Raw genomic sequence first — 27,832 nt, 5'->3', positions numbered from 1 at the left:
GATGCAGAGGCCATGGAGGGATGCTTGTTCCCTATGGATTGTTCAGCTTGCTTTCTTATACAATACAGGGCTACCAGCACAGAAATGGCCCCACCAAAAATGGGCTGGATCCTTGAATCAGTCACTAATTAAGAAAACAATTAAAGGGTTGGGGATTTAGCTCAGTGGTAGAGCGCTTGCCTAGGAAGTGCAAGGCCCTGGGTTCGGCCCTCAGCTCCGGGGGGGGGTGGGGGGGGAGAAAACAATTAAAGCTGGATTTTATGGAGGCATTTACTCAGTTGAAGTTCTGTCCTTAGAAACAGCTCTAGTTTGTGTGTCAAGCTGACTGGACAGCACAGATATTTTAAGAACTTAAGAAGTATAAACATTTTAAAAATTCATAGGACTTCACTGCAGTATCTACAACTATCATGTGTTGAGTAAGGCTATGGAGATTAACTAGGCTTTATCACACTTCCCACATGTCTAAGTTAGGGTTTTACTCCTGTGAACAGACACCATGACTAAAGGAACTCTTTTAAAAATAACATCTATGGGCTGGAGAGAAGGCTCAGTGGTTAAGAGCACTGACTGCTCTTACAGAGGTCCTGAGTTCAAATCCCAGCAACCACATGGTGGCTCACGACCATCTTTAATGAGATCTGATGCCCTCTTCTGGTGTGTCTGAAGACAGCTACAGTGTACTAAAAGTATAATAAATAAATAAATAAGTACATCTTAAAAATTAATTTAAAAAAAAATAACATTTATTTGGGGTTTGCTTACAAATTAAGTGATTTAGTCCACTATTGTTAAGGCAGGAGCATGGCATCATCCAAGCTGTCATGGTGCAGGAAGAGCTGAGAGTTCTACATCTTCATCTGAAGGCTGCTAGAAGATTCGCTTCCAGACAGCTAGGACACGGGTATTAAAGCCCACACCCAACAAGGCCACACCTTCTAACAGTGCCACCCCCTGGGCCAAGCACATACAAACCACCGTGCCACATCTACCATTCTTCACACTGGTAGAATTTCTCTCTTGTATGAATGTCCTTGTGTCTCAAAAGGGATGAGTTAAATTTAAAGGCTTGGGGGACATTCTTCACACTTGTATGGTCTCTCTCCAGTATGAACTTTTTCATGATTCCTCAGATTTGCAGAACAGGCAAACTTTTTGTCACATTTTTCACACTTGTAGGGATTATATCCTGAATGGATCACTTGATGTCCTCTAAAGTCTCAAGGAATTGGAAAACGATCTGCCACATTTTTCACATTTACAGGGATTATTATTGGAATGGATGTTTTGATGTTTCCTAAGGGATGAAGATGAGCTACGAAATCTGCTACTTGCTTCACACATATAGGAATTGTCTTTAGGATGGTTATTTTTATGTTGATTAAGGGACGTATATACAGAAAAACATTTGCCACAATCTTTACATTTGTAAGGTTTCTCTCCAGTATGAACTCTCTTGTGTGTTCTAAGGGCTGAGTGATAATGAAAGGCTTTGTGATATTCTCCACACTTGAAGGGTTTCTTCCCACAATGAATTCTTTGATGGTGCTTAAGGAATGAAGGATCAATAAAAGCTTTTCCACAGTCTTCACATTTGTCAGGTTTCTCTCTCGAATGAATTCTCTGATGTTCCTTTAACATTGAAGGATAGTAAAATGATCTGTCACATTCTTCACACAAGTTTTTTTCATCAGTATGGTTTTTCTGGTGTATAAACAGTGATGAGAGACTACTAAAGGCTTTGTGACACTCGATACACTTGTAAGGTTTGTCTCAAGTATGAAGTCTCTGGTTTATCGAAAGTGTTGAGCAAGAACTAAAGGGTTCTTCACACTTACAGGTTTTCTCTCCTGTATCAATTCTTGGGCATTGACCAAGGAGTGATTTACACTGAGTTGTATTGCTATAATCGTCAGGATCACTGAGTGCTCTTCCTGTTGAGCCAAAGTTGAGATATGAGCAAAAGTTAAGTAATGTTCTTTATACTTATATGGCTTAAGTTTTTAAAATGAAGACAGTAACTCATATGTATTTATCCATAAATAAAAGTCTGCAGTATAGTTCAATACCTATAGGAACTGAGCATAATTCACAAATACAGTAGGTGGAAGTAATCTATTTAAACCACAACTAAATAGAACATAGAAATAATGTCATATAATTTAAAGTTAAAGACTTAAGTTTTAAGGGCAGTATACTAATAGGAATAAGCCCATTTAACAATTATATGACCAGTGATCCATGAAATCTTAAAACAGAGAAGCCAGGAAAAATAAAAAGTTTATTGTGATTGTGAGGTTGAACAAACAGAATTTTTATAGTAGGCATGGGGTTTTTATTTGATAAAGAAAAATATATTGTATAACAAGTAGACTGTCCATACCAAGACTGAATAGTATAGCCTAAAGATTTGGGACAATATTTTATGTTTTATATGGTGACTAGAAAGTACATACCTGAGAGATATCAAGGCATAATAATGAAAGGTACGTCACCCATGAGTACCAGAAACTTGCGGAGGTAACATATGTGTCAAATACCAAAAGCACATATTTTTTGTTTGGTTGCTTGGTTTGTGTTATTTGAAACTCAGTTTCTCTGTGTACCCCTGGCTGTCCTGAAGATTGCTATGTATATGAGGCTGGCCTTGACTTCAGTTGCTTCTGCCTCTCAAATTCTGGGGTTAATACAGTGGGCCACCAGGCTTGGCAATGAAATGAATTTTTTTAAACACTTACTCATTTATTATATGTGAATATAATGTTGCTTTCTTCAGACACACTAAACGATGGCATGGCACCCCATTACAGATGGCTGTGAGCCAACATGTGGTTGCTGGGAATTGAACTCAGTACCTCTGGAAGAGCAGCTAGTGAGCCTAAACACTGAGCTATCTCTCCAGTCCTGAGAAAGGATGCATTCCTAAGATTAATTTACAAGATTAAATAATCACTGAGCACTGAGTGAAGAGAGGCAATGAACAAGGCATGAAAATGGAAGACCTCTATTTACCCATGCAGGGAAAATTCACAGAAGCAAAGTTTACAGATATGTTTATCTTACACTCTCCTTAAATGTTCTATCAATGTATTTTACCCATCCACCAAAATATATAAGGTGAGCATACTAAGTGCTGATAGGCAGTACACACTTAGAAACAATAATACAGAAGATCAAATGACAAAGTAAAAAAATCTTGAATCCACAAAATTCTGAAAGCTATTAAACACACATTCCTAGTGGCATAGTTTAATCTTTGAATTATATATCCACAAAAGGCATTCATTTTATTTTATTTTATTTTTTTTAAAGACTTATTTATTTTATGTATGAATACACTGTCGCTGTCTTCAGACACATCAGAAGAGGGCACCGGATTCCACTACAGATGGTTGTGAGCCACCATGTGGTTGCTGGGATTTGAACTCAGGACCTCGGGAAGAGCAGTCCATGCTCTTAACCACTGAGCCATCTCTCTAGCCCGGGCATTCATTTTAAATCCTCATTATTGAGTATGTGATAGGAAAACATTTTAAAAAAAATTTCCTACTTCACAAAGAAGTCTTGGGATGAGTTCCATTAGCACACATGTAAGTGATTTGAGACACGTAAGTATGATATTAGTCCCTTACAATGACATCATACCCAGGTCTGCAGAAAGGCATGCAAACTTTCAGTTGTGTGCAAAGAGTGCAAAGACTGTTACTACTCACTGTGACTCCATGTGTCCTGAGTTTTATCCAACAGTTCACCCAAGCTAAGCAATACTGCTGAGAAAATGTCAGGCAGCCTCCAAACCTGGACCTTTAGAAGATTCACTATTTAAATTGTTTGAATAGACAGAATGAAAACTTTTGAAATTTTAGGTCACTAGCCTGCCTCTGGTATGACACAATTGTGGGTTCGGATTTTAAAGTCAATTAAATCAGGGACAGTGGGTACTGGAGTGATCAATCTGCTAACACCAAAACGCAACATAGTACTTCTGGTCCTCCAAGGAGTTATTTTTTGTCTGGTCAAGATTCTAGTAAGTGGAAAGATTCCTGACACAAAACCCTTACTTGAGTCTCTTTCTAATTTTTTTAAAAGGTTATTTATTTTAAGTATATGAGTACACTGTTGCTGTCTTCAGACACACCAGAAGAGGGCATCAGATCCCATTACAGATGGTTGTGAGCCACCATGTGGTTGCTGGGAACTGAACTCAGGACCTCTGGAAGAGCAGTCAGTGCTCTTAACCACTAAGCCATTTCTCCAGGCTACCTGAGTCTCTTTCTAACATGTTGAGTAAAGAAGTCACTGATAACAATTTTCGGTTAAATCGTCGTGGTAAATCATGTCTGTGGATGCTAAATGAATGAATAATCAATGTAATGGAGGCTGTCTCAGTTATTAACCTGTGCCTTAGTGTTTGTTTCTCAGGGCCACTGTCTGAGCACACTTTGGAATTAAGGCAACTGGAACCTGTAGAGTTCCTCTGTCCTCCTGTCTGTGCTCCAGGAGAGATGCCATCTTCTTGCCGAAGTTGCATTAGTGGTTCTCAGACACTTCATGTCTACTCCACTCCTGCCCAGCACTAAGCTCCTCTTTATGGTCTTGACAAAGGTCTACTATATTTATCTAGTAACTCCCAGCCACACTTGCCCACAGGGCTCCTTCTGGCTGATGGGATTGAGCTAACAAACTTACTAATCCATCCATACATAATAAGGGCAAAGTAGTGCCAAGATCACCTCCACTGCAAAACATAGGTTGCTCCAGGAGCCACCAGACAAGGGACTAATGAGGTGGGAAGAAGCAGGGACCCACTCATTTCAGGGGACTAGCCAACCAATAGGTCCAGGACTCAAGCTTACTGTGGACTAGGGTTGAAGTCAGTTTTTCTGTGGTGAGAGTCCTGTAGCTGCACTGCTCGTGGGAGACTGGAGATGAAAGTGAGGTTGGTGTGGAGGCATAGAGATGCAGCTCCCAGGCAGAGTCAAGTAAGGGCTGGTGACAGGTGCAAGTAGGGGCTGGAATGCTGACCTTGAGAGGAAAATGTTTTTCTCACTTGGCCTTAAACTATGTTCTGCTGTGTCCTGTTTCTGTGGAAGCAGTTCTCATGCTCTCTTGGTAATGACGAGTATATTTTGATAAGAGGGGTGATTTGTTATGTGAATATTATGAGAAGCCTTTGTTTAGTCTTATTTCTTTGTTTACTCTTGCCTTAGTTGTTCCTGGTATCATAGGAATAATGATCTTATGGTATCTTGCCAAAATGGAAATTGAGGTAATGCATATCCATATCTATATAAGGATTAATAAAGCTTGCCACTGCGTGCAGTTGCTTCTGCCTTCGCTCTGCATCCCCTGTGTCCTGGTGGTGTGGGTCCCTACCCAGGGCCCCCAATGCACTAGACGTTGACAGGTTGGGGCCTTTATATTGGGTTAGCAAAACTCATTCCTTTGAGAGATGCGTGTGAGTGAGTGTGAGTGAGTGTGTGTGTGTGTGTGTGTGTGTGTGTGTGTGTGTGTGTTTGGGACTCCATTACCTTATGGCTGAAGCCAGCTTTTGTTTCTGTTCCAGCAAACCCAGATTCCCTTCCTTTCATCTACAGAACTTTCTGAGTTCCTCAGGTTTCTTGTTTTTATGTTTTCTTTTCTCTTTAAATGTGTCTTTTCAAGGAGACAGGGACTTTGTATGTAAAGCATAGACACTGATCCACTTATATTCCTGTCACATAGAATGAGTATCTTATCCTGGAGTCTTTATAACAGGAAAACATATATGAGCTTCTGAGGTGCTCTGCCGACATCTGAAGACACAGAACACGTTATGCTTTCAGTCTTACAGAGAAACAATGCCTTTTGAATATAGAGAATGATTTTATAAACCGTCATATGCTGATTTAGCTCACTGAACACCTGGTTCCAGAGATAGGCTACGCCCCACCCACTTCAAGCTCAAGCATAACAGGCTGGCTCCCTGACCCTGTGACAGGTAGGACAACAACAGGACAGCCCGGAGAAAGACACCATGCACTCAGGAACAGCTAAGAAGTGAACTGTTTCCTGTAGAGGCTGCTATGATTTACCTCATGGTAGAAAGCTGTGTAGTAGAATAAGAACAGCTAATGGAAAGCTTATCCTTAAAATGGATAGAAGAGACACAATGCTAAAGTCTCTTAATCATAACTCCAAGATCAGAGCTAAATTGATAGATGCTATAACTGTCAACTTAGTGACTATGCTAAGTCTATGTGCTATCTAAATCATAAAGACTATCTTGTGTTTTCTATAAACTTTTCCTGGAACCTGTCAAGGTCCTTTGTTTACAGGTCTTATTAATTCATCACATTACTCTTGCCTTATAGTTTGATGCGGATCCATGGATGAAAAGACCTCTCATCTTTCTCTTCCTCGGTCTACTGGTCTGGCCTGGTAAATAGCTGGTAAATCTTTGTGGGGAAAAAAAAGCCTCTGTTAAATTACAGTCCCAATAGAACACTTTATATAATAAGTCAATGCTTTCACTCCTCCCTAAGATCAGTGGGGAATGAACTGTCCAACTTGACTCCAGTTTGTCTGGTTTTTATCCAACTGCTCTCTACCCCAAACTGTTTTATTCAACAGACTGAAACTGTTGTACTGCACGGAGCCATATTGGATTTGGGCCTAGCCGCTTTTTGACTGCATGGTTCAAAGTGACTCTGGGCTGTTTGGCCACAGAGACTCACCCCTAAGATGACTGCCATAAGTCTTAAGATTGTTGGATAAAGCCTCTCCCATGAATTTATAGCACAGGAGTATAACATTCAAGGGATGCCTCAGCTCGAGCAGATACCAGTTATCTCCTCAGTCTACACCCAGTGTCTCCACCACCTGACCTCATCGCCTGACCTCTTTGCCTCCAGCTATCACTGCCTATACCCTCATCTCCCCGCTCCTTCATATTTCACAAAGGTCACTCCCCCTACCTGAAAGCCTTAAAAGCTGTAACGTTCATCCCAATAAAGGAGACCTTGACAACAGAACTTTTGCTTGGTCTCCTTCTTCTCTTCACCCCCATTTTGGCCCACAGGTAGAAAGCCTCTTCGGGACCCTGAATAACTGGGTCCCCGCTGGCGGGGACATTGTACCATCTGTCCCTGCCTGTCTCTTTCTGATGGAATTGTAGGTTTGACCAAATCATGCCTCACTTTGGTGTAGAGATCTTTCTGTCATTAGCCTACTCCCAATCCCAGCAGATAAATGACTCTTAGTCTGACCTCCATTAAGTGGCATTTTCCTGAGTCCCCCTTTATAATGGGGACACAACAAAATGAAGAGCCCTGGAAGTCACTCTCACAAGCACAGCTTGCTGCTGGGGAAACGCAAAGCAGAAGACACTTGAACCACCATAAACATCTGAGAGATGTCCTTCTCTGAAACCAAAGACAAGATGGAGAGACCTAAGATTTTCCTGACAACAACATCATGTTTCAAGGTATACGGAAAAGCCGTGCTATCTGTTGGAGCACTGCACCTCAACTTTGTGTCAACCTCCTCTTTCCTACCAACCTGGAAATACTGTTTTTACTGTTTGTCTCTTCATATGGGTGGACCCTTGTCTTTGCTCCAAAAATGTCACCAGCTGTGACTTAGAGACAGCAAGACCTGTTTGTAGGAAAGAAAATGAGATTGTTTAAGAGTTCATCTACTGGGAATTGATATGTCCCTTTAAGTACAATTTCCAAAGAAAGAGAATTATTTCCTTAGAATGGTTTCTGACAGGATTACCAGAAAACATATAGGAATGTACAATGCCCAGATTCTGAGTTTCATTTAAAGGGGAAAAAAAACATTAAAACTGAATTGTTAAACGCTTTAATTAATAAGTGTGCTGCAATAATTTCTAGTAGTGAAAGATATATACTTCTAACACAGAAAAGTTAAACACACAAAGAGAAAACAATGTTCTTTGTTGGCACCTGCACCGACACAGTACCGAGAATCGGGCGAAAGCCTGCGGGATTAAAGAAACACACACACAGGTTATTCGTGTCAAGCCAGAAGGGGAAGAGAGAGAGAGCGACTCCTGTAGCTTTATTCACCACTTATATACCCAAGTTCCCCAGGTAAAAAATATCTGGGAAGCACAGTGGGAAACCCTGGCTCGTGACTACCTGGCTCATGACTTTGGTAACAAAAGATGGACTACGAGACCTGAATTAATTAGGGAGAAATCCGAGAAGACCAGCCTAAATCTCAAGGACAAAGGCTGAGAAAGCAAAAGGCAGGAGCGAATTGACCACCGCCCAGGTGTGGCCCAGGTGTGGCCCAGGTGTGGCCCAGGTGTGCCGGGGTCAAAGCATTCCGTGATTATTTTCTTCCTGTGCCGTAAGTTCATGGGAGAGGCTTTTGTCCAACAATCTCAAGCCTTTATGGCAGTCATCTTAACTGTGGCCATACAGTCACAAAGCGGCCAGGCCCAAATCCAATACAGCTCCCTACAGTTCTTAGCTCTAACAACCTGACTAATTTTTTTTAAAGATTATGAAACTCACGGTTGAAAAACAAATACTCCCATGAGTCCCATACTGTACAAAGTGAGGAAGTTACATGTTGATGGTGAGGTACTTATTCTCTATAGATTCAATGCTCATCCAGGAACAGAAAGTGACTGTAATTCTCCAAACATCAAGTCCCTATACAAATTCCACTGAGCAGGCTTCAGGCATTCTCAAGAGAAATGAATGGCCACATCCCTGAATGACATCATTTCCTGAAATGAAGACAAATGAATAATATTACAATTTAAATTAATTAAAATCACTAAAATTATTTAAATACTAAAACCAACTCTGCTCTCCAATCACCTTGATAGTAGCTAGCATCATTTGAAGAGAGAGAGGAATTATTTGGGAAAAAAAGGTCTCCATGAAATTGTCCTATAGCCAAGCCTATGGCATTTTCCTAATTAGTGTTGATAATGAGATACCCACAGTACATTGTGTGTGGGACCCTACTGAGGAAGTATAGAAAAGCAAGCTGAGCAAGCCATGGAAAACAAGCCAATTAAGCAGTGTTCCTCTGTGGCCTCTGCTCCAGTTCCTGTCTTGAATTCTCTCAGTGATAAACTGTTACTGAAGTTGTAAGCTGAAAGGAATCCTTTCTTCTCCAAGCTGTCTTTCCTTATGGTCTTTATTACAGTGATGCAAACCTTAACACAGGCATCATGTGCTGTGGACACAAACCTAGATTCTGTGTAAGGATGAAAGAGAGCTAGAAGTGCTTCTTACATCACTGAGTAACATTCCTCAGACACGTCAAAGGTGCTCATGTGACCTCACAATGGACCCATCTTCAAGGTAAAACAAGGCAAAAGATGCTATGAGACCATGTGGATTCTATACATTGAAGACAGGTGAAATGTAAAATAAGTGCATCCACAGAACATGCATTTACTGCCATATGCTTGGATTGAACACCGCACATGTAAACATTTCTCAGAGGAGGAAGTCCTGGTGAGGGAGAAGGTACTGTCACCCCTGAACATGCAGAGTCATGAATGTGAAATGAAATAAAAATGCATCAGACTCTGATGAGGTGGCTCTGGCTGTCGTCTGGGTTTCTGAATTTGTCCAGAGTTCAGCAGTGACACAAAGCATGGTGACGAGGGACAAGAGATGGAGGAATCAAGGGGTAGAACTGTAAAGGAAGAACTCAGAGACTAATATCATTTAAGTATCTGTGTAGGGAGCCGTATTGGATTTGGCTTTGTGACTGTATGGTCACAGTTAAGATGACTGCCATAAAGGCTTGAGATTGTTGGACAAAAGCCTCTCCCATGAATTTACGGCACAAGAAGATAACAATCACAGAATGCTTTCAGCCTGAACAAGACCCTTCTGGGTCTCTTGCAAGGTTTGACCCCTGTTGAGCCCGGCTGATGCATGTGGAACCGACACACCTGGGCCACACCTGGGCAGTGGTCAATTCGCTCCTGCCTTTTGCTTTCTCAGCCTTTGTCCTTGAGATTTAGGCTGGTCTTCTCGGATTTCTCCCTAATTAATTCAGGTCTCGTAGTCCATCTTTTGTTACCAAAGTCATGAGCCAGGTAGTCACGAGCCAGGGTTTCCCATTGTGCTTCCCAGATATTTTCTACCTGGGGAACTTGAGTATATAAGTGGTGAATAAAGCTACAGGAGTCTCTCTTCCTCTCCTGGCTTGACATGAATAACCTGTGTGTGTGTGTTTCTTTAATCCCGCAAGCTTTCGCCCAATTCTCGGTACCGTGTCGGTGCAGGCGCCGACATATCTGAACATATGGGAAAATCAGCATGCTTAGGACTAACCACACAGAGAATTTAAAATAGAACAGAAGCCTCTGTGCTCTTTAGTTAGGTTCCCTCTCTATCTGTTACATCTCTAACATCACCCATATTGCCACAATTGATAAGACTCTATTTTCACCTCTGAAAAATTGCTGAACTAAAAAATAATTTTAATTTTCCCCTCCATCTACTTATCGCAACTTCTCTCCTGTCCCTCAAATCTATACACACACACACACACACACACACACACACACACACAAAACACACACATATGTCCACCTGTTACTGGATGAATAGTTGGTGGGTTTAGCCCTGGGAAAGGCTAATTCTCCTTTTCTCAACAGTTCTTAGGTGTTCACATGTCTCTGTCTACTCAGGAGAGTACCCCAGCAGAGCATCACATACCACTGTCATTGCTCAGGTAGGACTGCTGTTGGGTTGTCAAGGGTGCAGCTTCCCTTCACTTTCTATGCTGCACAACCTCACAGAAGACCTCCTGGGCCTTCAGCTCTCATAATCAATCTGCCCCTATCCAGAAATATTCCCTGATTGTTATGTGCAGAAATATTCCCTGATTAGTGTGTGCAGAAATTGTGGTATGGATGCATCTAGTTCATAGTTGGACACAAGATCATAGTTCTCTGCATTTTGGTAAGTTTCAGTTTTCTGTAATGTTCTCTGTGTGGCAGCAAGAAGTACTCTGAGAAACACTAACAGCTACACATATGTGTAGACCTAAGAAAAAGTCTTTGGAATGCAGTTAGACTTATGATGGTTTAGTAAAGTGACATTAGATTGTCTTCCAGCATTCAAGAATTAACCATCATGGGTGGTTGCCTATGCTTCTACCCATGATGTATGTCTGCTTGATCAACCTTTAAGTTCAATTAGACTGCTGCTAATGTCAAGATGTGAGTAGTACTGTGACACCTTTAGGGATACCATGCCATATGAGATGTTTCTGTGGTCTACTGTCTTTACAGCTAGCCAGGACCATTTATTGCTTCTCTCATTTGGAAGCTTGCAAAGTAACTTCTATCACTATGATAACTGGTCCTTAGGTAGGAGACCTTCGTGCCTGGTCCAGCTACAATCCTCTGAGTCTTATGTCTGAAGTGAGAGGTGATTTCAGCACAGGAAGGTCAGAGTAACTATCATCGTAAGACTTTAGGACAACTGAAATACATGCTCCTTAAAAAGTGACTGCACAGAAAACAGTCTTCTTTACAGTGCAAAGTTAAGTGGCAATAAGGAGGTCAGCAGGTCTCCAAGACACAGGCAGAATGAAGCAATCTAGTGAACAGAGACCCAGTAATTTATCAAGGGAAAACAAATTCAACTGTCTTGAAAGCTTCTTTGTAGCTAGTCGAACAGAGCAGCTTGTGACCTTATAAGAAGGATAGATGGGTGGGTGGGGGACAGATCCCACAGTGTTTCATCTAGGTCTGTGGTTCCCAACTCGTCACAAACCCTTTGGCAAACCTATCTCCAAAAATATTTACATCATGATTACAGTAGCAAAATTACAATTATGAAGTAAAAACGAGAGAAATTTTGATGGGGCTTGCTACGAGAGATTGGGAACTGTGTTAAAGGGTCACAGTATTAAGAGAGGAGTCTGCAGAACTAGGGGACTACCAAGGAGATGGAAAAATTATCAGCATGGAGAAGGGCAAGAGCCCAGGAAGAAGTGAAACAGTATTGAGAATTAACTGCAAGTACCCCTCCCTATGTCACCTAGCACAAGCCACCACGTTCTGCATGGGGAAGTGTCTATTGTAAGGCCATGCTGTGGGTGATGGGTGGTAAGCCTGTGAACTTAGTCAGGATTTTAGCCAGTACAATGAATGAGAATCATTAGAGGGAAATTTTTGACTTGCAAAATTTATTTTCGATAGGGAGGAAATGCAAATAATGTCTGACCCAGGGGAGGCAAATTGTTATTCATTAATTCTTACTAAAATTGGGAGGCACTGTGCTGCATTTGCAATGGAGGCCAGTCCTGGAAGCAAACTGTCATTCATTAAAACTATTACTCATTTTTATAATAATTGGGATGTAGATATCGAATGGAGACTGCTCCTAGACACAAGCCTAGAAGCAACAGGATGAACAGAATAGATGTATTATGAACTCTTGCATCTCCTGTCAGTGCCTCTCAAAGATATCTTTTTAGAGAAAACAGACAAAAGCCAGACTAGCAGGACACTGGTGGGAAGTCTAAGTGACATGCCAAGAGAAGACTGGACTCCTGATGAGGTTCCAAATAATACCGAACCGCTATTCAAAACCAGCCCATCTACATTACAGACCATAATACTTAAAATACGCAACACACACAAAGAAACACCTTCTCTATCTTTGCTCCAAGACTTTCTTCACATGAGAATGGGGTGAAACAATCATTAATTGTTGCTTCAAGTAAATGCATTTTTCAAATTTAAGACTGAGAAATGAATAAACCATGAAAAAATGTAGGAGACCAAGTATAGAATCTGCTTTAAAAACCTGAATTATGTAGTATTAATTTAAAAATAAATATCTCATGCTTCACTCTATAAATCAGATATCTAGAGGAATCTGTGGATTTTAAAGAGCCCATATATTGTTCTGAGTCTTAAAGCACCTGGACATGGAGTGTATTCAGTGAAGAGTGGGGACTTGCACCCTGATCCATCTGACTTATGTTTACATGGATTCTGAAAAGAAGAGAACAATGGAATGCAGATGTAAAGAGAATTAGCAGGGCCAACAGACACCTTTCACATCAAACTATGTCACTGATACGTTACAGCATTTGATAACAACTATGGAAGTCACTATGATAGACACCTGTATACCAGAAAATGACAATGTCCTGACAATTTGGGTTCCTCGGCTTTATTCCTTCCTAATGTGTTTGACTCCTGTTGCATCCCTTTGTAATTTCTCTTCAGTGCCTCTGATATAATCATATACATCAGCAGGGTCTGAATGTCATCACCCAGCACAGCTCCCCTCATTGTTTCCCAGGTATCACATGTCCAACAGGGCAAGCTTCATGCATGAGCTGTAAAGACAAGTAACTCCTTCCCTCATACTAACATACAATGAAGGAAGCCTGGGAGGGCAGAGAACAACCCACCAAGGGGAACAGGGCTTCAACCTGTGCAAGAGGAAGGCGTCCCACACTAGCAGTTTGCTTTACTGGCTGGAGATGGCAGTATGCATGAGGGACAGTGGAGGAAGTGGTTTTGTTCCTGGTAACTGGAAGCAGCATCTGCACACAGCTGAAGCTCTGGGACAGGGACACGGGAAGGTATGTGCGATGCAGCTTTAGAAAAAGACACAGGGACATAAAACACAGCAGCCTGCATCAGTCACGAACTGTACAAAGGAAATGAAGAAATGATGGACTCTCAGCTTAGATATGAGAGGAGGAAACTGGAAGAATTCAGGGAAGACCAGAAGAAAGCATCATCAGGTCATGGCAGAATCTAACACAAACTACTATCCAAAAAGAGTGGAAATTTGCTGCAAATAGGCAGAATATTCAAGCAAGGGAAAGAGGACAATTCTTCCTCACATAGTAAATGCAAACAATTAATCACCAAATTGTAACGTCTTTAACAAGAGTATGCTATGGAAAGAAGTTTAAATTAGACATAGAATGGGTCAGCAGAAGGGAAGCACATGTAGTTTGTAAGTCAGCAAATTGCTGATTGCAGGGATTTGCCATGGCTCTTACTGGAAGACATGAAATGAACCACAGAAAGTATTTCTCATGTGCACCAAGTATGTTTAAATGTTTTCTGACACAGACGGAAGTAGCCTACATTGACCTTGAACTTGCTGTGAAGCAGGGGATGTCACCCTTCCCCCTCACAAATGCAGAGATGACAGGGATGTGCCTCAGAATAGGCTCAAGTTTCTTTTCTATCACAGCTCTGTTTACTTAATCACATGAATACACACAGGTCTGTGATTTCTCCCTCAGCCTGCTGACCTGACACAGAAGCCTGACCCTCTAAAACAAGGCTGTGTAAGCTTTTCACCCTGGTCATGAACTAGCTCAACAATTTCAAACCCAGATGAAGACATGTTGACCCAAGCATTGTGGGCTAACCAGACATCTGGTCTTCCCACACACACCCCTCCCCCCAGATTACTCAACAGTAACTTAAGGAGGTAGGACTTTTCAAAGGTTTGAGAAAAGCAGCCTTCAAGGTTGAACAGGATTCAGCTTCCCTGGTTGGCACTCTGCTTTTTAGTCTTTCCCTCCATGTGTTGGCTATGTGTTCTCTCACCTAGTCAAAGATTTTCTATAGCAGTTCCTTCTGGCAGATCTCCTGTTGTGTTCCAAAATTTCCCAACATGCCTCTTGTTTCGCGTCAGATTCTTTTCACTAAATTCTTTACGTGAAATTAATTCTTAATTACAATAGTCTGGCTACAGAGTACAGGAGAGACCAGAGACCCCATTTACTCTCAAGACACTGAAGAATCCGACAGTATCCAGGTGAGAATGTGGCAGTCAGGGAAGTATGCATCCCAGCAAAGCAGGTCTCTCAGGAGCAGGTAGTGAGCTGACCACCAGTAGCTTGTAATCCTGGCCCTTGCACTGTTATCTATCCCCACTACTACCAAGCTGCTTGGGTGTAGACTCAGGCTGCACCTAGTGTCCTAGGAAAACCTTCGCAACATATCAAACACCCTGTCCCCTGCCCTGCCTAGCAACTTCACATGCCCCAGCCAGGTCAGCACAGCAAGTCCAAGCACCTTCTTCAGCCCTCCCACCCAGCCCAGGTCAGCTCTCTCTGTGATGGAACCCAGCTCCCTGCAGAGCCCCAGACTACCCTGCTCCCTGGACCAACCTCTAAGTCAGAGACGCTACAGAAATGTAAAGAAACACAGGCCTCTAGTCCAACTTTGGGGAAGATTCATGCGCGTTGACCAAAAGCCTGATGGGATTTCCTTGTGACGTCAGAGTCATGTGGGCAAAAGACTGTGAGAAGGAATTCCTGGAATCCAGGTAAGGCAATGTCTGCTGTTCCTGGATTTCTCCTTGGAAACCTGCAGCAGAGTGTGGAAGGGAAATGAAAAGTTCATATGACAACCTTGGGGAGTCAGAATGGTTTTCAACTCCAGAGCCACAACAAGAGGTGTATGGATGTGAGTAGAGCCTTTCACGGAAATATTAGGCTTACAAGTCCTTTCTGGTACATGTGTTCTAATTTTAATCTTACTACCATCTGAAAAACAAAGCTTGTTGACTCAGTTGTACTTTAATGAAGCACTATGCTGATGTAGAAATGAAAATTATCTTTTAAAGAGGGATTTTCAACTTTGCCTTAGTGTGCTTGATTGCGCGCCTAGCTTCTCAGAGGTTACTGACAAATGGATCTAAGTCTGGACTGGACAATTTAAGTATACCTTCTTTCTAAATAAAAGGAAAAAGTAAAAACAAAACTTAGACTGATACCTGGTAGAACTGTTTGGTGTAGTCAACCCAAGACCACCAGTCAATGTCGGTACCTTGAATGGGAGTCTGGAAATTAAAGGACAGGGACAAGAGAAGAATGGAGCCAAGACAGTTCTGATCAAGGCTCAACAATATTACAAAGCAGCAGGGTTACAAATGCAAAAACCTCAAACCCAACCCCTAGACATGACTGATGATGTAAATCACCTCATGCCAGTAGCCAGCGGCATAGGTTTTGATTTCTCAGCATAGGTCTCTTAAAGGAGAGCAAAACTGAAATCAGGCCAAAAGTGGAAATCCCAACTTGGGGAGGGGGCGGGGAAATTCCTCCAAGTGCTGTGATAGCAAAAAGAGCTGATGCGGCAGCTCCTGCCATGCAGGTCAGGGCAGAACCTCCCTGATACAATTTGATACAGTTTGGTACAATTGAGACATCTCAATATGCACTCCTACAAATACATAATCCATGTTCGCCTACAATGACACAATCTGTGAGCTATATGTAGATCCCACGCACAGCCTGAAAAAGTTCTCATGTGAACATTGGAATCCTACAGCATGAAATGTTGGTCAGGGACATAGAGACAGTATAAGTACCAAACAAAGATTAAAAAGTCCAACTCTTTGACATTTACTTACAAAGAACACCTATAATCTGCATCTCAGGATTTTCCTACCTTTCCTCAACCCCCTTGAAAACATAAAAAAAAAAAAAAAGATTGTTTTGTAAAAGCTCTACTAGAATTTCATCAACATTTCCCTGTTCCCACACCAAATGGAGGGACACAGTGCATGTCCTACGATCACACTAGTAAGTGTAATGACCACTGCTGGCCCTTTATGTACTGTTACAATTCCCTACGCAATGGTCTGTCGTTTTCAACAGTCTTACTCTTTTCTAAGGCTAAATTGTTCCTATGTTGAAAGTCAGAGCAATTGCCTTGAACTTCACTCAGTTCCTCAAAATCAGGACACAGAAATGAAAAGGTAACAGAAATAACAAATAACTTACTATACACCATGACTTCTACTCTGGAAGCCTGAGTTTCACTTTCATCTCTTATGAGGAAAGGGAATCCATTCTCTATAGAATTTAGTAGTCCCAAGACAGCCAAAACCCAAAGTCTCCTAACTTTGTAATTCAATCAATTGCTTATCTCACAGTTCTTACAAGATTATTACTTCAACATGACCGGGAATAGTGGAAACCTGCCTCCTGTAGAAAGGAGACCTAGCAGTCTAGCAAGGAATGAAAAGAAAATAGTGAGAAAATCCAACTTTTAAAACATCACATGTATTGGGTCTGACCTTGCTGAATCATCTGGACACCAAAGAATTTCCATCTTTGCTCTGAAGCACAGATAACCTCATTCCAGAGTTTGCTATGGTGCTAACATGAGTATATAGTGGGATTCCAATGCAACTCGGCTGTGACCTAAATGTTTTATGCAATGTCCCTTGGGACTGTGAGAAAGGACACTGTCCATCCCATCAATTGCATGGTGAAGCACTTCTTTTTCATAGGGCTGCAAAGACCTACCTACATGGTGTGCATTAGAGTCTTTTTTACTTTCAACATTTTAAGCAAAAGCGTTTGGAATTTTAAAAGATAGAAATGAGCAATGCCACCCAAGAGTGAGTCTCTGCTACACTCTTCACCTTCTGCTGGTCCTTTCAGAAGCTCACCTCAGACTGTAGCTCTGAAAAAATCATTCTTTTAGAAAAGATCTATGTACATAAAGGCCTTTCATTGTTATGGAGGAATGGATTTAAGCATGAAGCTGAGACACTTTCTTAAGAGATCTACACTAGGGTTTATTCATTTCTCCGTGTTTTCTCTATTGTTCACATGACATTTACATGTTAATAAACTGTTTTCTAAAAAAACCCAACAACATGATATTTTGTCTAAATTTTCTATATACCAAATTGTTATAGGTTTTTCCTGTCATTAATAATGATAGACAACCAGTAACCAAAGCACCTGTGATCACTATGGATACAGAAGAAAAGAAAGAGAAGGGAGGCTACTGCTCAACTTTCCTGTTTGACTCTTGGCAAAGTCAAGTGGAAGATGCTAAGTGAGTCTGGCTGTATGTCATCTCTGCAAAGCCATCCCTGTCTTTTGCATGATGTTACACTGATGCAGGCCTCTTCAGTCCTCAGCAGACTCAGAAGACTTCTGGGAGTCTTCTCATTTGCTCCCTCATGACGCCTTCCCAGGAAGATGCTGTCCCTCTGTAACCTCTATGACAGCAAGAGTCTTGTGCTGCAATCACTGACAAAACAGATCAACCTTGGGTATGTCCAAAACCAATCATTTTGAAATTGATATCTGCTTTGGGGGAACACATGTAGAGCACATGTTTTCACCAAGTATCCTTGTTCCTTCATCTATTACTTCTTACCCTTAAAAGCATCTTATCCTCTCAACTTCGTGGGCTTTTCTTAATTTCATCCAGTACTTGCTCTATGTGTAGAGATTTAGGACAATGATCTGGAACCCAGACGGACACCTCTCAAACTGACTGCCTCCCACAGGAGCTATCAATGTCATAGCTGCTCCACTCAGGTATGGCATACAAAGGTTCTCACCCATTCATGCATGTTGTATGATTGGTTTTAGCTTCAGCAGATGTCCACATAGTTATCACCCACAGTATATTCTCATCAGCAATGGTTGTGACTGTTGGACCTGAAGGACTACCACCAAAGATCCACTCGTCCCAAAAGACCACTGGAACCGAGATTCGATGCAATCAGCAAGAGGTTTATTAATTCCAGCGCATCGGGGTTCCTCAGCCTTCAAGCGGGAGAAGAAGGCAACGAACCCCGTCCTACAGATACATGCTACTTTTAAGCACAAGAACCACAAAAGTCACAGGAATGGGGAGGGGTACATCGAGGCACACAAGGATTGGTTGGAACCATTTGCCCTTTAACTTCATTGGTCCACGTCATGGTCACATTGTCCTTGGTGCCTGGAGAAAGGCTGTGGTTTTGGGCAGTGGAAAGTCCCTGCCGGTCATGTGACTACCACGAAAACAGGGTGTAACTAGGTCATAAAACCATGAATGGGTGGGGTAGGTATAACTGGTGGAATTTCCCTTAGGGAAGGGGTGTAGCTTGTGGAATTTTCCTTTGGTTCCACAGTGACATTTCTAGCCAATGCTGTTTCACATAGACATCACTCTATCTGGCTCTGATCATCTCTCCACTACCTCTTCTCACTCATAGATCCCTGAGGTTTGGCATTAGGGGTGTGATGTAGGTGTCTTACTTAAGTCAGTGTATCCACAGGGTACTATTCTCTGCACTGTGACCAATTGTGTGTTTGTGTAGTACTGTCCTTCGACACAGTTCATATTTTCTGGCAAATTTTAAGAGGTGCCTGAATCTCTGGGTAGAAAAAAAAAAAAAAACTAAAAGAACTTGTGTCAGACCCTCCTGGACCCCGGCTGAGCCTTGCTGATGCATGTAGACGCCTTTTGTTCCTAACAAAGGATCATTCTGACCTTGCTGTTTGCCCTGGGTGGTACCACACCTGGGCAGTAACACTGTTAAATCAGTTCCTGTTTTTTTCCCTGTGTGTATGTGTTTTTTTTTTCTCCTCCTGAGGGCATAAGCCTGTTTTTCCACTGTGCTTCCTGGAATTCTTCACCCGGTAAACTTGGGGTATATATTCTGTGAACCTCAGTAAAAGTTTTGGCATTCACGAAACACAAATGACCCAACAAACTAGGTTTCATTTAGTTACCGTGCCCACTTACCAGAATAGCAGGCTCACCACCACATTAACACCACCTATTATTAGTTACAGCCTGTGGGATGAGCTTTAAATCCAATTAGAAGATGATTGGTTACTACCAATAACTATCAGGTCACCATCGCACTTCTTCCTTATTATACTTCCAGGGTTCATAGCTGGGTAAGAATGTTTATTACTTTACATCCATGATATCATACATAGAAAGTGTCATGGAGATGCCAATTGTCCTGAAGGAGCTGCTTGACAAAGTTTCAGTGCTTGGTCAACAACTGGAAGACACTTCACTGCCATTGGTGGAAATCTGCTTAATATCTTTTGTTATATTTCTCACTGTAGCCTCTCTCCGAAAGCTAGAGCTGGAACAATAAAAAGCTGATGTAAACAAGAAGAAAAGCAGTGGACACTTCCTGGGAAAGAACAGTTGTGCAGGAAATTGAGTCAAGAATGCATTATTTACACATATGTTTAGATCACTAATGAGATTGTTAGTATGAGCATGAGCCAAGGAATTTGAGAACAAATAGTAAAGAAGCTAAACTTGGGAAATCATATAAGCTGACAAACTAATTGAACTGCTAAATTTTTATGTTCTGTTTTAGAAACAAAGAACTTGTATAAATAGGAAGAGATTCCAATTATACCTTAATGGCAAGCCTTACTTCTAACCTTTAGGAAAAAGTAGGCAGTTTTAGAAATCCTGATGTTCTTTTATTCTTTACAGAATTGTAGTAAAGATATGAAGAAACAAGGGTCTGCAACAGAGACACAGAGAAAGGCATTTTAGCTCAGTGAATTGCCTGCCTTCCTGAACAGACTTGTCAGACCAGAACTCTTCTAATAGACTGCCTCTGCTTAAACAAGGGGCTGTACAATATTTTAATAATCAAAGAAAAAGGAAGGTAGTCTTATGCCAAATATGAAAGAAATACAGAGGAAGGAAATGGGGAATTAAATAAGGGTCAGAGAAATCAAACATTTGTAGAAAGCCAAGTTTGATATAACATACAGTAGGAAATAATTTTTCATCTATTAACCGTATGCCAAACTAGAGTCATCCTGTCTAGTAGTTCTTTAACTGCAAGACTTTACAACACGAATCTTGAGGAAGAAGATATTCAGGTTAAAGAAAATTGATTTTATCATAATGTTAATTTTTAGTTCTCAAAAATTGCTGTTTGCTTGCTTTTCTCTCAAAATTCTTATGTAATGAAGGAAAACTTTAGAAGTAAATGTGTTTTGAAAAGCTGTGTAATCATCTCTCTCTCTCTCTTTCTCTCTCTCTCTCTAAACATGCACTCCTTCTTTCTCTTCCCCCTCTTCTCTCTCCCTTCCCATGGCAACTTCCCTGGACTCTTTCCTTGGTTGGGGCCAGTGAACTCTCTCTCTCGAGCCACTTCCCAACATCCTGCACTACATTTAATAAAAAAAAAGAAAGAAAGAAAGAAAGAAAGAAAGAAAAAGAAAAGCTGGGTAATCAATGTATTAAATTTTTGAGGAAATCAATTGGTGTATGAATGAAGCATCTAAGAGACACAGGTTGTCAGAGTAGAAGAAGCCATACTGAGATGTGCTTCCTCTCTGTCCTGTCTCTCATGAAATGAATGACATCCTATGTGTGTTCCTTCAAGTCCCTGCTCTTCTATTCACCCTTCTTCAGGCCCAGCCATCAGCCAAGGCTGGTCCTCAGCTCACTATCACTATGAAAGTCAGTCATCACAGAGGAATCCATGAGAATTCTGTCTTTACTTCATTACTGGCAAATGAAAGAACCCATGTGAGAAATTTGAGTGCTCTTGGAGATACCTATCAAGAGTAAAGGAAGAATTTCATATGTGATGCTTCAAACATGTCATTCAGGCATCTGATAAGCAAATCTGTCCTCTATGCACAGGGAGTGCATTTGGTTTTGGCCCTTATTACAATACGTAAGTTTGTTGCTGTGACAACACACACACACACACACACACACACACACACACACACACACACACACACACACTTAAAGATTACTTAATATCGAATAATATTCAAAATCAGGTGTACATAAAAGAAACTGAGTATCAAAACTGAATTCTTGAGTTAAAGGGGTTAAATCTAGACACTATACTTACATGAAAAACACTGCTAGGTTCCAATAGCACATTACACTCAGATGGGACACAGAACTACAGAGTAAATGGCTTCTAGCCTCATCACAGGATAAGGACGCATGGGGAATAGGATTTGACAGCATCTGCTGCTCCTGACTCCCTCTGGCATGTAAGCCAAACCAGGAACTCCCACGCCTTATCTGTGGGAAAGATGAATTATCCCTCATGCTTCTCAATATAGTAGGATGGATTCTCTCATGCTGTGAAGGATTTTAGATTCTGGACTCACCCTAAATCTCTCAAGCAGTGGAGACGCCCACTGTAATTACTTTGTACTCAGTGTCTACTGAACAAATCTGGAAGTCAATGCCCTAAACATCAACAGGAGACCTTTAGAGGGGAACACATGTTCCCTTCTTCCTTTTGGACGTATGTTAAATATAGACATAATGCTTCCTAGTGACTAGACTCTACAACAAAGCATTTTGCTAGCTCTAACATAACTGGAAATAATTCATAATATTACAAAATTTTACAAATAAAAGTTTTTTACTTCTTAAATTAAAATTGTAGGGCTTATATCTATAGCAGAAGCCCCCTGCTTTGGCAGAGGCCATGCTGGTATCCATAACCCAAGATAAGACCATGCCTACAAGACTACCAACACTCCTTAGAATCCAGAGGACACAACTGTACCTCAGAACCAAGGTAAAACCCAGATGCCCAGAAACAATGGGAACACCCTGAGCCCTGAGGCCATGCCAGCACACAAAAGGGCAGAGGTCACCCAGGCCTTCAAAACTACATTGGAGGCACCATAGTAACCAGTAGACTCACCTATCACCATAAACACAGGCCATCCAGGCCAATTAAGTAAGACAAATGCAGAAATCAGCACCTTAACTTATAATTACCACAAACCCAGATGGCTAGAGAGGCCAGTTTGAGGACAAAACAACACCCTAGGCAATTTGTGACCTCCAGAGTTTAGCTATCTTACTAGAGCAAGCCCTGAGTCTTCCAACACAGCTGAAGCACAAGCCAAAGACTTTGGAACCAACTATATGAAGGTGATAGAGGTCCTTAAACAGGAAATGAATAAATCCCTAATGACATTCATGAAAACACAAATAATTGGAGGAAATTAATACATCTCTTAAAGAAAGCCAATATAATAATTAAATAAACAATCAGAAAAGAAATGAATGAAACTGTTTCAAGACCTGAAAACAAAAATAGAATAAAGAAAATACAAACTGAGGGAATCCTGGAGATAGGAAATCTAGGCATGTTAACAGGAACTACAGATGCAAGCATCGCCGAAAAAGTACAAGAGAGAATCTCAGATGTAGAAGGTATGGTAGGAGAAAGTCATACAGAAGTCAAAGAAAATGTTCATTCTAAAGAATTCCTGGCATAAAGCGTGGAGAAAATCTGGGACACCATGAAAAGACCAAGCTTAAGAAAGACAGGATTAGAAGAAAGAGAAGAATCCCATCTCAAAGGCCTAGAAAATATTTCTAATAACATTATAGAAGAAAATGTGCCTAACTTAAAGAAGAAGATGCCTTTAAAGGTACAAGAAGCTTACAGAACAAAAAGCAGATTGGCCCAGAGAAGAAAGTCCCTGTGCCAGATAATAATCAAAACACTAAACATACAAAACAAGGAAAGAATGTTAAAAGCTGCAAGGGAAAAAAGCCACATAATATATACTGGGAGACCTATTAAAATTACACCTCACTTCTGAACAGAAGCTCTAAATCCAGAGGGACATTGACAGACAGATGTCTTGAAGACTCTAAGAGACCATGGATGCCATCCAAGCCTACCATATACAGAGGTAGAAAACAAGATATTCCATTACAAGGTCAAATTTAAACAATATCTATCCACAGATAGAGAGCCCTGAAGGAGGCACTAGAAGGTAAACTCGAATCCAAGGAGGATAAATACATGCATAAAAAGTCTCCCAAGTCAAAACAGACTAGGGTCAATGCCTCCCTTCAGGGTGGAGAGTACTTTCTAGGTCAGCCTGCTCTTTACACACAGCAAGTAAATAACAGTCTGACCAGCATTGAGTGGCATGTCCCTGTGTCTTCCATTATAATGTATATTCAACAAAATTAGGACTTTTGCAAGCAACTTAAATATAAGGAAAGCATACCAGAGAGGACATACAAGCTTAGACACTTAAACGTCAATTATAAATGTTCGAGATGGCTTTTCATAATAGCAGAAGAAATTAAAGGCAATACTTAAAAATACTTTCTACCACAACATAATCTCAATGTTCCGAGTAGATCCTGGCTTTCTGTTATATTTTTGGATGTCTCATCTCTCTTCTGACCCCCCACCAACACCTTCATTTCTACACACCTGGATGGATGGTGGCTGCTTCTTGTCTTTTCACACCCAAAGACTCCTAGGTTTGTTCCAGAAATGGTACCAAGTATGGCTCAGCGACAGCAAGAACTATTTGTAAAATAGAAGAACAACACTGAGTGTTCTTCTCCTGGGACTTGGCTTGTGTCATCCAGTACAACGCTGATAAGAAAAGAGATGTTAGAATAAAGGAAATCATAAAAACATTAATTCTTTAAATGTTTTGATTGGTATATTGGAATACTATGAAGGCACTTACACTTTGCAGATTCTGATTTTCACTTGAAGGGAAAACATGAATAATTGAATTGTGAAATATATAAATAAACTTTCTAAGATTCCCACTAGAGTGGAGGAAACATACTTCCAACACAGACAAGCTACAAACACAGAAAGAACAGTAACATGTTTCTAAGGATACCACTCTCCTCAATGTTTCCTTAAAAGGAAGGATATAACAGAAACCTCAGTGAGATATTGTACCAAAGGAGGAAGCTACATTGATGGTGAAAAAGAATTCTCTATAGATGTGATACTCACCCAGGAACACAAGGTTGCTGTAATTCTCCAGCATCAATTCCCTGTACAGATTCCACTGAGCAGGCTCCAGGCATTCCCACTGCTCTATAGAGAAATCAATGGCCACTTCCCTGAATGACAGCATTTCCTGAAATAAAAACCAGTGAATGATTCCACACTGTTAATTAAAACCATTAACAATAAAATAAATACCAATAGACTTCAATGTCAGGCGCCAGTCTCAAGCTCACAAACACTGGTCTGACTAAAAAGTAGCAATATGAAACCACAAATAAGATAGGATTGGAAGCCTACAACGTGGCAATCAGAGGACCTTGAGTGACCCAAAGCTCCTCAATTCCATCTTTTAGTGTTTATGACATAGTGTAAGTGTTGAAGAAACACTTCCATAAGACTGTACAGGGACATCACAGACCCTGCCTGCCATACTTAGCAGCTGAATTGGTTGAACAGAAATACCAGACTATACAGAGGCCTGGAAGACAAGGCTGTGAATGGAGAGCGATGCACACAGCCTATAAGGTCAGCAGAACTGTGTTCCCTCCACAGAACTTCAAGACCCCTCAAGTCACTAAAATCTCTAAACCCACATCTGTCCTCACACCAACTCGTGTCTCCATCCCGACAGGGATTCACACTCTCAACATCATGTTCTCTGATGGAACACGGAGAGTTGGTAGTTTGGTACTTTCCACCCCTCCTTATAGGATTGACATTTCTAGGACAATCAATACAAAGCTTAGGGATCCCCCAGTCCCTTTGGTAAGAGACTGAAAAAAGCCATGATATCCAGAAGCACAGAAAATTTATTGGGAATATAGATGTTGGGTTCAACCATAGGTTTGTAAATCAGGACAGACAGTTATGTACACAAAATTCATAAATCAGAACTGTACATTTACAGAAGAATATGACCAAAGGTTAGCCAACTGAAACAGGCAGAATGTGTGCAATCTTACACTGAGGGCACCTCTGGTGTCCTTTGTTAACACCTTTTGACAAGTTTTACAATCCCATGCTTGACAACCTCTAAGCTTACAACCCAGAAGGCAAATTTTCTTTTATCTAATCCTCTCATTGAGAAATAGCTCAATATCCTTTTAGCAAACATGGGTATTTTCACATGAGGAATTAAAGTTTCCTGGGTGAATCCTAATCCAAGGGAACCATCTTTAAGTCCACAATTTATTCCATAGTAAGTGAGAGAAACATCACACACCCCAATCTCCCCTTCAGGACTCTGCCTCTAAACCTAGCAGAAAATAGGAATTCCTAACAAGATAGGAATGATAGTACTCAGTGGTTAAAACTAGCTCCATTTCCAACTAAGTTGTTATACAACATAGCAACAAAAACAAACAGTAAACAATATTAACCAGACATGCATTCTGCTTCTGTAATCTCTACTATCTGTTCCTTGCTTAGAAAACAAACAAAAAGTATGATGCCTCATGTAACAGAAAATCCCCAAAATTTAGACATTTGTGGTCTGTGCCTTTAAAAGTTCAACCATCTACCCTTTTGCAGCAGTTTTCAAACTGGCAAAGAAGAGTGTGGCTCTACATAAAGCAGTTTTGTTTGTTGATTGGGTTGGTTTTCACTTTTTTTTTTTTTTTTTTTTGGTTCTTTTTTTTCCGGAGCTGGGGACCGAACCCAGGGCCTTGTGCTTCCTAGGCAAGCGCTCTACCACTGAGCTAAATCCCCAGCCCCTGGTTTTCACCTTTTAATTCCTAGTTTTGTTTTGTGGTCTTTCTCAGTGGTCTTTAGGTTCCTAACAGACACCCACACAGCACAGAAAGGACCAGATTTCCATTTGCCAAAACATACTGAGAAATCCAGTAACAGCCACATGAGAGTGGCCTATTTAATGTGCAAATGTTTTCACCAGGAAGCTGGAAAGTGAAAGCCCAGAATCACCATGTCCAGGCAAAGACCTTCACCCAACCCGCATTGCCGGGGAATCCTGGTCCTTACAAGCTTCTCCACTCCTCAAGTACCAAACTAGCTCTTCTGACCCAGAAGCACACCTTGAATTCAGGCAGCTAAATACAGTCTAACACAGAGGCCACTCCCACCTACCCGCAGCGTGTTCTCCGCCCCCCATCCGGACCAGCGATCCCCACCCTTGATCAGAAAGCTTCTCCAAATCAGCTCCTCCTCGCCACCATTCTACCCAGTGCGTGTTCCCTCAAGGCCTATGCCCATCTCAGAGCCCCTGGGGTGACTGAACCCTGGACCAACCTTCATGTCAGAGAGTCCACTGGAGAGACATGACCAGAATCTGGCCCAGGTTTAGGTAAGAGCCGCACGTGCTTACGGAAAGACGAACTCTGTTTACCAAAAAGTACCGACCTGTGGCGTCACCATGTTATAGACTACATTTCCCACAAGTCTGTGCGATGGTGTTGCAGGAATCCTGGGAGAGTGCGTTGTACAAGATTTTTGCCTTGATGTCTGTCTGCAATGTAGTGTCATCTAATTAAGAAACATGGAAACCACGAAGTGTATCCAGTTCTAACAAGCCAAATGCTTTCCTCAGTTCCTGGGGCCCAGCTTAAAGGGGAAGAGGATTTTAATGGCAAAGCTCATAATTACTTCATTTCCGTGGAATTTACGGCTATTTGAGTTATTTACTGCCTAACTGTCAGCTGAGTGGCAATAAGCTAGTTTGCAGAAACCAGAGCAAGCATTAATCATTTCAGAAGAGTTTTACAATGTTCGGGAAGAGGAAATTACCAGGAACTTGTTTTATTTAAGGATTTATTTACTTTATGTATGTGAGTACACTGTAACTGTCTTCAAACACACCAGAAGAGGGCATCAGATCCCATTACAGATGGTTGGGAGCCACCATGTGGCTGCTGGGAATTGAACTCAGGATCTCTGGAAGTGCAGTCAGTGCTCTTAAATGCTGAGCCAACTCTCCAGCCCCAGAAGCTTATCTTTTAGTAATTTAGAGTGGATGCCTAGCACAAAATAAAGTTTTCCTCATGGAGGATGGAGAGCAAAAGCTTTTAACATTCAAGATTCACGGCCTGAGGTAGTGATACTCACCTTTAATCCCAGCACTCGGGAAGCAAATGCAGGTTCCAGGCTGCCTTGTTTACACAGTGAGTCCCAGGATAGCCAGGGCTACACTGTGAAACCCTGTCTCAAAACAAAACAAAACAACAACAACAACAAAACCAGAAATAGCCAGATTCATCACAGAAGATGTTAGTGAGTCAAGCCTTTCCACATTATGTTTGTTAAGTTTGCACGTTGTTTCTCATCTAAATGTTATTTATCTC

The 27,832-nt window shown here is 41.3% G+C and overlaps 1 protein-coding gene and 1 pseudogene across 1 annotated transcript in view; both read right to left on the bottom strand.

Moving 5' to 3' along the window:
* Positions 1-26,719, bottom strand: part of LOC116892899 (zinc finger protein 58-like) — a 52,092-nt gene extending 25,373 nt beyond the window's left edge. The window contains exons 1-2 of the mRNA XM_032894813.1: positions 26,622-26,719; positions 24,543-24,669 (exon numbers count right to left, since the gene is read on the bottom strand). The gene's annotated coding sequence lies outside the window, so the exon portion shown is untranslated. The remainder of the gene's footprint in view (positions 1-24,542; positions 24,670-26,621) is intronic.
* Positions 919-26,493, bottom strand: LOC116893531 (annotated as a pseudogene).
* Positions 26,720-27,832: the final 1,113 nt, after the last annotated feature.

Source organism: Rattus rattus, chromosome 2 (assembly GCF_011064425.1).
Source record: "Rattus rattus isolate New Zealand chromosome 2, Rrattus_CSIRO_v1, whole genome shotgun sequence".
Classification (NCBI taxonomy): Eukaryota; Metazoa; Chordata; class Mammalia; order Rodentia; family Muridae; genus Rattus; species Rattus rattus.
The sequence above is the reverse complement of the archived record's forward strand: the minus strand, read 5'-3'. Positions and strand labels throughout refer to the sequence as shown.